The sequence below is a fragment of the Choloepus didactylus genome, chromosome 4 (assembly GCF_015220235.1).
Source record: "Choloepus didactylus isolate mChoDid1 chromosome 4, mChoDid1.pri, whole genome shotgun sequence".
NCBI lineage: Eukaryota > Metazoa > Chordata > Mammalia > Pilosa > Megalonychidae > Choloepus > Choloepus didactylus.
In genome coordinates, this window is record NC_051310.1 from 195,225,119 (window position 1) to 195,239,778 (window position 14,660).

The 14,660-nt window shown below is 38.6% G+C and overlaps 1 pseudogene; it reads right to left on the reverse strand.

The window, feature by feature from the left end:
• Positions 1 to 764: 764 nt before the first annotated feature.
• LOC119533093 lies at positions 765 to 7,546 on the reverse strand (annotated as a pseudogene).
• Between the last annotated feature and the right edge of the window lie 7,114 nt (positions 7,547 to 14,660).

Genomic DNA, 14,660 nt, shown 5'->3' on the forward strand with positions numbered 1-14,660 from the left:
TACAAGTTAACCTTGTGATATTTTACTTAAAATTATCTCTTCTAAACTAAACTTAAAGACCACAGGGCAGATGATTGATTGTTTTATTTTTGAGTATAATTCCCTCACTGGCACAACTCTGTCTCAAAGTGATCATGGCTTCCCTCAAAAATGTTGCATAGTAACCAAAAAAAAAGGTAATAAATCATGAGTAACATAAAAAATATAGTAATTACCTAAAATACCTGTTTTTATAAATATGCACTACAACTTGTTTCCAAAATAGTGATTTTTTTTGAGTAAATATTATGAAAAGTCATGGTGTGTTTCTAGGAATTAGTCCATGTTGTCTAAGATACCATATCTGTTGGGTTACAATTATTCAAATATTCTCTTTTTTTTCAGGTCTCAAAGTTATAATGCATGGTTTTAATCAAATCACAAGAACACTGGCTTGGCTTCTCTTTGAGCTTGTGATATCACTGCATGTCCATCACTCTGGCCAATCCTGAATTTTCACATAGTTTCTTTTGTCTCTCCTAAGCTTTGGCTTATCTCCCAGTCTGAGGCTTCCAGGGAGTGTGAACATTAATTTAGTGAGGTTGCTTCAGTGTCTGGCCCAGGCATCCATCCAGACTCTCCTTGTTCATCTCCTAGGTTTGAGAGGAGTTGGAGGGACAGACCCTTCCCAGGCAGTCCTCACCATGGATAGGGGATGAGACAGCATCCAAGGGATCACCATCCTTTTCCCTCCCACACCAACTCAGGTGGAGGGGGAGTAGCTATCACCAGAGCTTGTATTGAAGGCTTTGCCTTGGCACCGAGCAAATGTCAGTTGTGAACCTGAGAGCATCTATCATTGGGAGCAGTTTGCGAAGGGCTGGGTCATTGGGATCACTGAACCAGGACTTGATGGGGATGGTGTTGTCCAGATGACTCCTGTAAGCCCCTGGGGAGTTATCCAGGATCACAATGCTGGAGAAGTCACTGTGGACCACAGAGAGATCCTTGATGTAACTGCCCAACTCCAACATTTAGTGTTGTCCATAGTGTCTCTTCTTGAGAATCCTTCTGCTATTGTCCAGTTTGTCTGCCACAACAGAGGCATGAATCTCCATGCTTTCTGTGAATACCACCAACTCATATTATTGGGTTACCACTTCTAAGAAGAAATCCACATGGGTACTCTTATGTGCAATAAACTAGACGGGATGTTTGTCTATTACCACCTTGAAGATGAAGTCAGATGTTCCAGGCCAAACTTGGCCTCCACCCCATCATGGTGGGAGTGGATAAGTGTTTCATCCAGATCCAGCACTAGGATATTTCTCTTCATCTGGCCCAGCTGATGCTGGGACACAGGAGATGAAGGAAGGATATCATATCAATGAGTTTGGTGCTGAATTACAGTGCACATCTGCCTCCACAAAAGGTAAATGAAGAAGCTCCAGAGCTTGATGTTGAAGGCCATGGACAAGCATAACCCCAGAAGATACTGTGTCCACATCAACCTAATGATCCTGACACAAGTAGCCCAAGGGCCCCTGTGACCTGGCTTGGCTAGGCCCCATGTAATCCCCTCTGCCAGGATGGGAAATGTGGAACCTGTGTGGCTGTAGAGAATGGCACAGAGCAGAAGGATCAGAAAACCACCCTGGCAAGGGAGAAGCCAAGCAGAGCAGGCAGCTAGGGGACATGTGTGTAGATCCCATGCTGGGGGTGGGGGGTAAATAGGCAGGGTGTGGCACCTATAGTTTTGTGGAGGTTTTAGGCTGAGATAGGTCAGGATTTGATGAGCCCAGGAGGGAAGGGGATGGAGAATTGTGAGAGGAGGTAATGGGGGTGGGTAGGAAAGGAAAGGGGCCATAGTATTCTCTCATAACCCACTTATTTTTGTGAGGTTTATAGTAATGTCATCACTTTCAGTACTAACTTTCGTGTAATATGTAGGTTTTCCAATTTTGTTGATCTTTTCAAGGAACCAACTACTAGTTGGTTTCTGTTTTCTAGTTCATTTCTGCTCTAATTTTTATTTCCTTCCTTCTACCTGCTTTGGGTTTAGTTTGCTCTTTTTTTGTATTTCCTTAAGATGTAAAATTATGTTATTGATTTGAGATAGTTATTTTTTTAAAAAATACAGTTTTATTGAGATATACCCTACAGTCATCCACAGTGTACAATTATTCACAGTACCATCATATAGTTGTGCATTCATCACCAGAGTCAATTTTTCAACATTTTCCTTATTCCAAAAGAAATAAAAATTAAAGTGAAAAGAACACCTAAAACATTCCATAACCTCCATCCCACCCCATTCTTCACTTAGTGTTTGTCCCCATTTTTTCTACCTATTGTCCATACACTGGATAAAAGGAGTGTGGGCCAACAATTTTTCACAGTCACACAGTCACACCATGTAAGATACATAGTTATGCAATCATCTTCAAGAATCAAGGCTACTGGGTTGCAGTTCGACAGTTTCAGGTATTTACTTCTAGCTATTCCAATACACTAGAAACTAAAGAGGGATATCTATATAGCACATAATAATGCCCTCCAGAGTGACTTCTAGAATCCATATGAAATTTCTCAGCCACTGAAACTTTAGTTTGCTCCATTCTCTTTCCCCTTTTAGTCAAGATTTTTTCTGTCTCTCAATGCTGGGCCCAAGCTCATCTCCATATGCCATGCCCCACAATTCCAGGCAGATTTCCATCCCTGGGACTCAGGGAAGGCAGGGAGTTCACCTGCCTTGTGCACTTGAGAGAGGCCACTTCTGAGCAACAGAGACATTCTCTGGGGGAGACTCTTAGGCACAATTATAAGTAGGCTTATACTCTCCTTTACAGTAACAAGCTTTATAAGGGCAAGCCCCAAGATGAAGAGAACATTCTACAAAATTAGTAGTCCTCAGAGATTGTGAGAATATCAGTAATAACCCAGATGGGGAAATCAAACCTTTCTGCATTTTCCCCCAGTTCCTTGGGGGGACTCTGCAAATATATTTTTATTCTCTACCAAAATTACTTTTGGGATATCTCAGGATTTCCCACTAACCTGTACAAACCTAGCAGATCTCACTTCCTGTTCAAAGTTCCATGTAATTGTGCTGTTTGAATAATCTGATAGTACAAGTTAAATTATTTAGTGTGCTGCAGAAAATATAGATCCTGCATCAAATAAACATCTCTTCCCTTGGTCACACACAGAGGTTGAAGTTTTTAAAAGATAGTCAATATCATTCTTTACTCTTTGGCTGAATTTGCCTTATGCCTAACAAGATCTGCTTCATTCATATCTCTAATTGTAGTCTGAACTCTTTTTCAGCTTAGCAGTTGCTATATGAGGTAATATTGGCATTCATATCTGCTGAGTTCTAGCTCTGAGTTTCAGTTGTCACACAGATATGCAAAGTTCCAGAGACTGACCAGGTTATACACAAAGAGTTCAGCATCTCAGAATTTAGAGATAACCATTACAACTCAAGGAGAGAGATGACTGTTTGAAGAGTTTACAATCTAGGGACCATTACAATAAGCATTACCCTCATAAGCTGTGCTCTGACATTCAATTCTTAGAGTTTACACATTATAGTTGGTCAATATTAGTGAGGCATTATAAGGTGTGTCCTTTCATTTCTAGCATACTTCATTCAAAATGCTGTCCTCAATATCCATTCGCCTAGTTGTATGTCTCACAGTTTCATTCCTTCTAGCTCAACATTCTATTTTATGCATGACAGTTCAACATTCTGTTAATCAGTCAATGTATCCTTAGGCCACCTCCATCCATTGCAAATTATAAATACTGCTACCATAAACACCAGTGTGCAAATGTCCATTCTTGTCCCTGCTCTCATATCTTCCACATATATACTCCATAATGAGGTTGCAGTATCTTTTGGCACACACATATTTAGCTTCTTTTGAAATTATCACACTGTCCTCCAGATAGGCTACACCATTCTACTTCCCAACCAACAGTAAATAGGTACATCCCTCCATGTTCTCTCCAACACTATTTTACCTCTTTATATTTTCACTGCAATTTTACAGAGATATATTCACATACCATACAATCATCCACAGTGTACAGTCAATTCACAGTATCATATAGTGCATTGATTACCACAGTCAGCACTTGAACATATTCATTACTTCAAAAAAATGAAAAAGGTTAAAACTACTAATAAAAAAGATTAAAAACTAAAAATGCCATACAATACAATATAATAAAGTCAGAAAGCAAAACCTCTACAATAATCCCATACCCTCCCTATATCCCCCTCTCATAAACATTTAGCTTTGGTGTCTTGCTTTTGTTGCATTTAGTGGAAGCAGATTACAATGTTACTATTAACCATAGACTCATTTGCTTTGATTATACTTTTCCCCAATACCATCTCTTTTCAACACCTTGCAAAGTTGACATTGTCCTACATGTAACATTTTTATATTTGTATTCGTAGTCACCATCATTAAACACTCTAGATTCATGAAGTTATACAGTCCCAGTCTTTATCATTTATCTTTCTTTCTAGTTCCATAATTTCCCCTAGCACTCCTCTTTCAGCTTTACTCACAGACATCTTTGCTCAGTGTACTTACAATATTGTGCTGCCATCACACAGTATTATGCTATCCATTTCTGGATCTACACAATCTTGTTGAACATTCTCTGTTCTCAGCTTTTGTCTCTCAGAGTTTACTCATTAACATTAGTTCATATAAGTGAGACCATTCATTATTTGTCCTTTTGTTTCTGGCTGACTTCCCTCAGCATAGCATCCTCAAGGTTCATCCATGTTATTTCATACTCTGTGACTTTGTTCTCTCTTACAGCTACATAATATTCCATCATATGTATATACATTTTGTTTACCCATTAATCCATTGATGCACATTTGGGCTATTTAGCTATCTTGGAAATCATGTAGGCTGCCCTTTTACCTTTCTGACAAAGTCCTTTGATGTACAAAAATGTTCAATTTTGAGATTCCATTTATCTCTTTCTTCTTTGACTGCTCACACTTTGGATGTAAAGTCTAGGAAACCACCTGCTATCAGAAAATCTTTAAGATATTTTCCTACATTTAGAGCTAATGTTTAAGTCTTTGATCCATTTCAAGTTAATTTTTTATAAAGTATGAGATAAGGGCCCTCTTTCATTCTTTTGGGTATGGATATCCTGTTCTCCAAACACCATTTATTGAAGAGGCAGTTCTAGCCCAGTTGCTTTGGCTTGACTGCTTTATCAAAGATCAATTTTTCATAGATGAGAGTGTCTATTTCTGAATACTCAATTCTATTCCATTGGTCAGAATATCTATCTTTTTGCCAGTACCATGCTGTTTTGACCACTGTAGATTTGTAGTATGCTTTAAAGTCAGGTAGTGTGAGACCTCCCACTTCATTGCTCTTAGGATATTTTTCAATATTTGGGGTACCCTACACTTCCAAATAAATTTGGTGTTTGTTTTTCATGTTCTGCAAATTAGGTTATTGGGATTGTAATGGGTATTGCATTGAATCTGTACATCAGTTTAGGTAGAATTGACATATTAACTACATTTAGTCTTCCAATCCATGAACACAGTATGTTCTTCCATTTTTCAGGTTCTGTTCAACTTTTTAGCAGTTTCTTGCAGTTTTCTCTGTATAGGTCTTCTGTGGCCTTGGTTAAGTTTTTTCCTAAATACTTGATTCCTTTGGTTGCTATTGTAAATGGAATTTTTTTCTTGATTTCCTCCCCCTGTTGCTCATTATTTGTGTATAGGAAAACTACTGAATTTTGCATGTTGACCTTGTAGCCTGCCACTATGCTGTACTCATTGATTAGCTCTAGTATCTTTGCTGCAGATTTTTCTGGATTTTCTATGTATAGGATCATGTCATCTTCAAATAGTGAAAGTTTTACTCCCTCCTCTCCAATTTGGATCATTTTACTGCTTTTACTTGCCTAATTGCTTGAGCTAGACCTTCCAGCACAATGTTGAATAACAGTGGTGACAGTGGGTATCCCTGTCTTGTGACTGATCTTAGAGGAAAAGCTTTCAGTCTTTCCCCATTGAATATGTTAGCTGTGGGTTTTTCATATATTGCCTTTATCATATTGAGAAAGTTCCCTTCTATTCATATCTTTTGAAGTGTTTTCATCAGGAAATGATGCTGAATTTTGTCAAATGCCTTTTCTGCATTGATTGAAATGATCATGTGGTTCTTTCACTTTGATTTATTGATGTGTTGTATTACATTAATTGTTTTTTTTATGTTGAACTAGTGTTGAATACATGGAATAAATACCACTTGATCATGCTGTATAATTTCATGCTTTATAATTCTTTTAATGTGCTGCTGGATTCAATTAGTGAGTGCTTTTTTTTGAGGATTTTTGCATCTGTATTCATTAAAGAGGTTGGTCTCTAATTTTTTTTTTTTTTTGTAGTATCTTTTTCTGGCTTTTGTATTAAGGTGATATTGGCTTCATAGAATGAGTTAGGTAGCCTTCCCCCCCCCCTACAATTTTTTGAAGAATTTCAGCAGAAATTATGCTAATTCTTTCCTGAATGCTTGGCAGAATTCACAGGTGAAGCCATCTGTTCCTGGGTTTTCCTTTATTGGGAGCTTTTTGATGACTGCTCAATCTCTTAAATTGTTTTTGGTTTGTTGAGGTCCTTGCTGGTTTCAGTGGCTTATTGCAAATATCTGAGGCTTTCTTCAATGTTACTTTGAATAGCTGTTTCAAAAAAGAACAGAAAATCCTTTTCAAGGCCTTTCCCCAGCCTCCAAGTTTTCTCAGACCTGGTTTGGGCTATTTAAAGATAAGCTCTTTGGGCTCTTATCTCTTTCACCTGAATAGTTATTCTCAGAGTACTTTAATTCTCAATTCTGCCCTTTCCTGGGGCAGTGCTGAAGCAGGACCTCTGATGGGCTATTGAAAACTAAAAAGATAAAGAGTTGGAGAGTAAGAAAGTAAAACAGAAAAAAAAAACAAAAAAAAAAAAACACCCTTTTTAGAGCCATAACCCAGATCTCCAGGTTTAGGAGCCAGAGTCCAAATTAGTACCCATTTCTTTGTGCCCCCTTTTCTTGGAGCCCAGCCCTTTTCCAGTTTTATAAACACCTCCAATTCAAAAAGTCTCTGTTTTTGTTGTTTTTGTCAACTCACTTCCTCTCTGTTGGACTGATTCCCTGAGCTATTTTTGAACCTGCTTCTGGTTTACCTGTGCTTGAAGCTTTCATTCAGCACTCTGAATTTGTTATTAATTTTTAATTAGATCCATGTTGAAACCCCTTCCTGCTCCCAGCACAGATTTTTTTTTTCCCTCATGAAGCTAGCTCCAAGACAGTCTGCCATTCCTCTATGGGAGGGGCATTAGCCCCCTGGCTGGTGAATGTTACACATTTTCACTGCAATCTCAGCCTCTCTGCCCATTCCACATTGGTGTATGTTGCATTACCAGTCACTGAAGTCCACAAAAACAGCTGTTCCAGAGAGTTCCAGTTCCTGACTATTTACCAGCTGCCCTAGGGGAGTAACTAGATTCCAAACCTCACCACTCCACCATCTTGCCCCACCTCCTATTCCTGTTTAATATAGGTGTTTTTTACTATATATTTCTCTATTAACAATGTTTTTTTTGCATCCCATAAGTTTGATATGTTGTGTATTCATTTCTGTTTATCTCAAAATGTTTCCAAAATACTCTGATTTCATCTCTCATACTTTGGTTAAGAATGTGTTGTTCAGTTTCCACATATTTGTGAATTTTCCAGTTTCCCTTCTGTTATTGATTTCTTGTTTCATTCCACTTTGGTCAAAGAAAGTACTTATGATTTCAGTTTTTCTATGTATGTTGTGATGTATCATATGGTCTATCCTGGGAATGTTCCATATGCAGTTGAAAAGAATATTTATCCTTTTGGATATAGTTGGTTCATCATGTTGTTCAAGTCCTCAATTTCCTTATTGACATCCACCTTTTTCTATGTATTTGTGAAATTGGGAAATTGAACTCTCCAACTATTATGGTAGAGCTGTGTCTTTCTCACTTCAAATCTGTCATTTTTTTAATCCATATTACTTTGTTGCTGTTTTTCCTTGCATATAAATTATTATATGTTTTGATGATTGGCCCTTTTATAGTTATATAATATACTTTGACTTTTGTAATGTTTGATTTAATTTCATCTGATATAACTAGCCAGCCTGGCTGTCTCTTTGCTACTATATACTTTTAGCATTGCATTCTTTTCCATTCTTTTGACCTATTTAGGCCTTTGGTTCCAAATTGAGCCTCTTACAGACAATAAAATGTTGCATCATCTTTTATCCATTATCCCAAATTCGGCTCTAATTAAGTACTTACTTGAAATGAAATTGTATTAAACAATTTAATTATGCAGAGGTTGGCATAATGGCTAGTATTATAAGTTAGGACTTCTTCCATTTTATTGTATTCTATATGTATTTTGTTTTCTTCATTAATACTTTCTTTATTATAGTTTATGGTGTACCATTTTAATTCACTTCTCATTTTCTATTTTTTAAACACATTTGGAAGTAATTTAAAATTTATAGGAAATTTGCAAAGATGAAGACCGCAATACACCTCTTCCTCTGACATCCAGATCCACCAATTTTAACATTTTGCCACATTTGCCAAATCATTACATCCATCACTATTTGCTAGGGTTCTCTATGGAAACAGAACCAACATGAGATATCAGTAAATATAAGATTTTATAAAAATGTCTCTCACAAATGTGGGGATGCATTTGTCCAAATTCTGTAGGGCAGGCTGTGAAATGAATTCAGATGCTGGCTAGCTAAAGAAGTAAAAGTTCTCATTCTTTCTCCCTTAAAATTCTTCAACTGATTGGATTAAATTGAGCTGATTGAAATCTTTCATTGTGGAAGACATGCCCTTCATTGATGTAATTAATCACAGGTACAGTCAATTGACTGATGATTTAATATACCAGCCCTCTAGTTTATTAAACAGTCACAAATGTCCTTGCAGTAATGTTTAGGCCAGTGCTGTCTTCACCAGACCCCTGGACATCATCACATGCCCAAGTTGACACATGAAAGTAGTCATCATAGTCCACCCCTTTTCAACTTGGCAGTTACAAATCTCACCTTAAGCCATACTTTATCTCTAAATAGAGCACAATAACAGACATATATTTTGCCTAACAATACTCAGCTGTCCTGTGTACAACCAGAAATGCGCTTATTCTCTCCAGAATAGGGTGCAAGTCCTTGGGTAGTGTTGACTCTTAAACTTGATTTCCTATACCTTAAATACCGTGAAATGAAAAATACAGCTTATATCATATGAGAAGGGGAGAAGAAACCAAAGGTATTTTCTTTACAGACAAATACAAACATACTCATAACAAAACAAAGAGAACATATTCATGCCATCATAATCATCATTTCTGTAACTGGTTACATGGTCACACTTCATATTTATCACTATATTCTTCCACTACCCTCCATGTTCCCTTTACCCTCAGCAAGTGCTTCAGCTGGCCATGGTTCTTTGCCTGTTGTGATGAACCAAACCTTCATTCCTGAAGTTCCTAGGCCATTGGTAGACCTACCTGGATTGGGTTCTTGCACATTTCAATTGACTTGAATCACAGGGCATGGTAGTACTAAGAGACTCACTAGGGGATCTCTTGAATTCCAGGAAAGCTTTTCTTTACCTCCACTGGGTAGTTGCAGTGCTATTTCCCCTTGATAGTCAGGATCAATCACCCCAGCCCATAAAGTAATCCCCTTCCTTGCCTGTAGGTTCAGAGGAATGAGAAGCCCAAATTCGCAGTCATAACTTCCATTTCAATGGAGTTATTGTTGTGTCTGCTGGTGGGAGCACTCCTCCTCTTGGAACTAAGACTTGTAGACCAGCAGAGCTTAAGCTTGCAGGAACATGAAGCAAAAATTTTCCTAGTGGATCACTAGCAGTGATAGTGAACAGTGCCACTTCTTTTTCCACCTCTTGATTCCCGAACCCATGAATCCTGGCTGTGGGAGAAACAGCCCCATAGAGTGGACACTGATTCAGAGCATACACAGCCTCCTGGAGAACACTTCACCAGCCATGCAAGGTATTGCCACCTAGTTGGTACTGTTATCGAGTCTTCAAAAAGCCATTCCACCATTCTATCAACTCAGCTGCCTCTGGATTATCAGGAACATGGTAAGACCAGAAAATTCCATGATCATGTGCTCATTCCTTCACTTTATTTGCTGTGAAGTGGGTTCCTTGGTCAGAAGCAATTCTATGTGGAATACCATTCTATGTGGTCATAAGTTGATGGCCCATGGTTAAGAATTCTGTCTCTACTAATGCCCAATAGCAGGCTAAATGTTTCTCAAAAGGAGAGCAGTTATCTGCAGAGGATGCTAAGGATTTACTCCAAAATCATAAGGGTCCACATTGTTTATCTCCTATAGGAGCCTGCCAAAGGCTCCAAACAGCTTCTCTATTTGACACTGACACTTTCTGTACCATTGGATCACTGGATAATATGCACACCTGCCCTGAACTGTCACAGAGCCTCATTTTGTTCTGGTCCCCACTCAAAGTAGAAGCCTTTCTGGTTACTCAATAAATGGGCCAGAGTAGCTCAGCCAAATGAAGAATATGTTGTCTCAAAAATCCAGAGGTCAACTAGGCATTGTGCGTCTTTTTTTGGTCATAAGAGTGCCCAGATGCAACAGCTTATCCTTCACTTTCAAAGGGATATCTCAAAATACCCCACACTACTGGACATCTAGAAACTTTACTGAGGTGGAAGGCCCCTGTATTTTTTGTTGGATTTATCTTCCATACTCTGACACAAAAATGCCTTACCAACAAATCTAGGGTAGTTGCTACTTCTCACTCACTAGACCAAATCAACACAATATCAATATAAGGGACCAGTGTGATGTCTTGTGGGAGGAAGAAATGATCAAGATCCCTGCAGACAATATTATGACATAGGACTGGAAAGTTGATATAACCCTGAGATAGCACAGTGAAAGTACACTGCTGGTCTTGCCAGCTGAATGCAAAGTGTTTCTGGTGGTCTTTGATAATAGCTATTAAGAAAAAAGCATTTGCCAGATCAATAGCTGCATACCAGTTATGGGATTTGTTGATTTTCTCAAGCAATGATACCACATCTGGAACAGCAGCTGCAATTGGAGTCACTAACTGCTTAAGCTTAGACTAATCCACTGTCATTTTCCAAGACCCATCTGTTTTCTGCTTAGGCCAAATAAGAGAGTTGAATGAAGATGTGGTGGGAATCAACAGCCCTGTGTACTTCAAATCCTTAAGCATGGCATTAATCTCTGCAATCCATTCAGGAATTAAGTATTTCTTCTGGTTGACTATTTTGCTAGGCATGGGCAGTTCTAGTGTCTTCCATTTGGCCTTTCCTACCATAATAGCCCTCACTCCACAAGTCATGCAACCAATGTGTGGTTATGCCAGTAGCTTAATATGTCTATTCCAATTACTCATTCTGGGACTAGTGAAATAACCAGAGTGGGTCCATGGACAAACTGGGCCCAATGTGAGATGGACCTGAGCTAAAACTCCATCAATCACCTGACCTCCATAAGCCTATATTGTAAGTTGTGGACCAGAGTGACATTTTGGGTCTCCTGGAATTAATGTCACTTTTAAGCCAGTTTCTAATAATTCCTGAAATATCTGATCATTTCCTTTTTTCCAATGCACTGTTACCCTGGCAAAGGCTGTAGGTCCCCTTGGGGAAGGCTGGGAGGAATATAACAGTATAAATTTTTAGCAGTGTAACAGGATCCTTCCCCAAGGGTACAAAGCCTTCCTCTTATTCAAGGAGCTCTGGGCCTGTAAACTCTCTCAAGGCTGTGCATTGATTAAGGGGCTGTGACTCTCTGTTTTTGTAATTCAAGTTATGATTTTGTTCACTTGACCTAGAATTTCTGCTTATGTATATCAAAGAATTGAGTAAACAGCCTCTTATTTTATTTCTGGGTAATACATAGTCTGCTAGCCAATACAGTAAGTCTCTGCAAGTCAGGTTATTTTGACTGCTGCTTTAAGCCTGTTTTTCTTATGGTAGCCATGGCCACCTTGTCTTGGGCAATTTACTGCTACCATGAGGCTTCTGAAAACTCAGGATCCAGTTTTCCCCATTGTATTTAAGGATTCCAGCTCAGTAACAGCAGTTCACACAGTAATATATGACCTACAGGGAAGGGCAACTACAGAGCTCTTTAGGGATTATAAAAGTACGCTCACAAATTTATTCCTCACAGTCCTGGTAAAAGGTTTGTCCTCTGGTTATTTCAGGGTTGAGAGAGCAAGTCTTCCTTGTTAAAGCTGCTCTAGCCTTCCAATCTAAGCTTTTGAATCCCTTCCTCTACATTATACCAGGGCAGTTTTGACATTTCAACTTCAAATAATGTTGGCCACCTTTTATCCATGTTTCAGCCAACCACCCACACAAACTGTTAATGCCATTTCTAACCCCTTGAGCTACAACATTGAATGCAGAATCTCTGCTATGTGGGCCAATATCAAGAAATTCAGTCTGATCCAACTTGATATTCCTTCCACTGTTATCCCAACCCTAAATATCCATTCCCACACATTCCACTGGTTTCAGTCTATATAAGTTGGAAAACTCATGCAGTTCTTTTGGAGTTTATTGTACTTCCTCATTTGTCACACTTCATACCTCACTCTTCTGGGCCTGCTGGGACTTTAGTCTAGCTATAGATCTTGAAGAAAAGAGTGGTGGTTGGTGTAGGTCATGAAAAGAATTAGAAGTATCCCTCAAGCCAATCACCTAAGAACACTTTGTTGCTCATGAAACAGGATTAATCTCTTGATAGAGAGTAGTGAGGGCTGCTACCTCATGGGAGGTGTTACAGTTTTAGCAGGCAATGAAGGATGAATCTCTTTAGGTGGAAGTCGGATGGCAGGCTTTCAGGGCACACTGGAGGTGAGGAGGCTGTTTCTTCAGGGCAGACCAGTACAAGTATATCTAGCAATTTCTCAACAAAATACAGTGTTCCAATGTCCTCACTGCCATTATCAATCCATATGACTCCATCCCAGGTTTCAGGATCCCATTCTTTTCCAATCAATGCCTTTACTTTAATAGCAGACACCCTGTGAGTTTGAGGTTTTATTTTATGTTGTAAATATGCCACTTGAACAATGAGACTCTGGGTCTGGTTTTTCAGAAATATCAAGTCTGTGGCCACAGGAAATAAGGTTTTCTATCAGGGCACACATAGAAATATTTACATGTGCCATATGGCATTTAAGTTTCAAATTTGGAGCCTTTAGCTCACCCCTTTCTCTTATAACTTTATCCAGTATATCTAAGAGCAACCAGCCAACATCATTATCCCTCTTAACTCCACAAAACTCTGTTAAGGTGTCAAACACTATCAACCAGAGTCTTCCTTTATACAAGAGTATGATTAGGCAAATCAAATGGTGTTATTTTGCATATCTCCATTGCCAACTAATGCCATTGACTGTCAGTGTCATCTTGATTATTGGAAATGAAGTCATTAGTGCCTTTGAATCTAATCAGAGTAGAACACCAATTGTAAAAACCCATTTTAAGATTCTGTTTCTCAAGAACCACTCCTGGTACCAAGCTGTGTTAGGGTTCTCTAGGGAAACAGAAACAACAAGAGGATCATGAGTATGCACAAATCCAAATTCCATAGGGCAGGATGCATGATTCTAAATACCATAGGACAAGCAGCAAACTGGCAACTCCAGTGAAGGTGTTTGATGAACTCCAGAGATGCTGGCTAGCTGAAGATGTCAAGTTTCACAGTTTCTACTTTAAAAGTCTTCAACTGATTGGTTTAAATCCAGCTGATTGACGTCTCTCATTGCAGAATTCATGCCCTTTTTGATGTAATCAGTCACAAGTGCTGTCAATTGACTGATATTTAATAAACCATTCTCTGGTTTATTAACCAGCCATAAATGTCCTTGCAGTAAAGGTTAGGCAAGTGCTTGTTTGAACAGATACCTGGGCACCACCACCTGGTCAAGTTGACACATTAACCTAACCATCAAGCCATCCATCCATCCATTTCTCTATTTTCTAAACATTTGAGAGTATGTTGGATAACCATGTTCTGTTCCTTGAACACAATACTTCCATGTACATTTCCTTAGAACATGGATATACACTATTGTAACTGCCTGATGTACAGTTATCAAGTTTAAAAATTTAATATTGCTACAATACCTAATCTATATTCATTTTTCTTAATGTCCCTATGATATTCTTTTGAGACTTTTCTTCTCCATTATTAGATCCCATCTAGTATAATTTATTGCATTTAGTTGCCATTGATTCTTTAGCTGCTCTTTTTTTAGTTGTGAAAACATATATACAACATAGCTTTTCTCATCTCATCCACTCCCAAGCATTTCATTCACTGGGATGGATGTTTTCACAATGCTGTCCTATGCTGTCCATCATCCATTACTGGAACATTCCTATCATCCTAAACAAGAAGCCATGTACCCATTATGCATTAACTCCCCATTTCTCCTACACTCTGCAGCATGTAAGCTGTCATCTACTTTCTCTCTGAACTTGCATATTCCAGTTATTACCATAAGTGAAATTATACATCTATGTATCTGACTTATT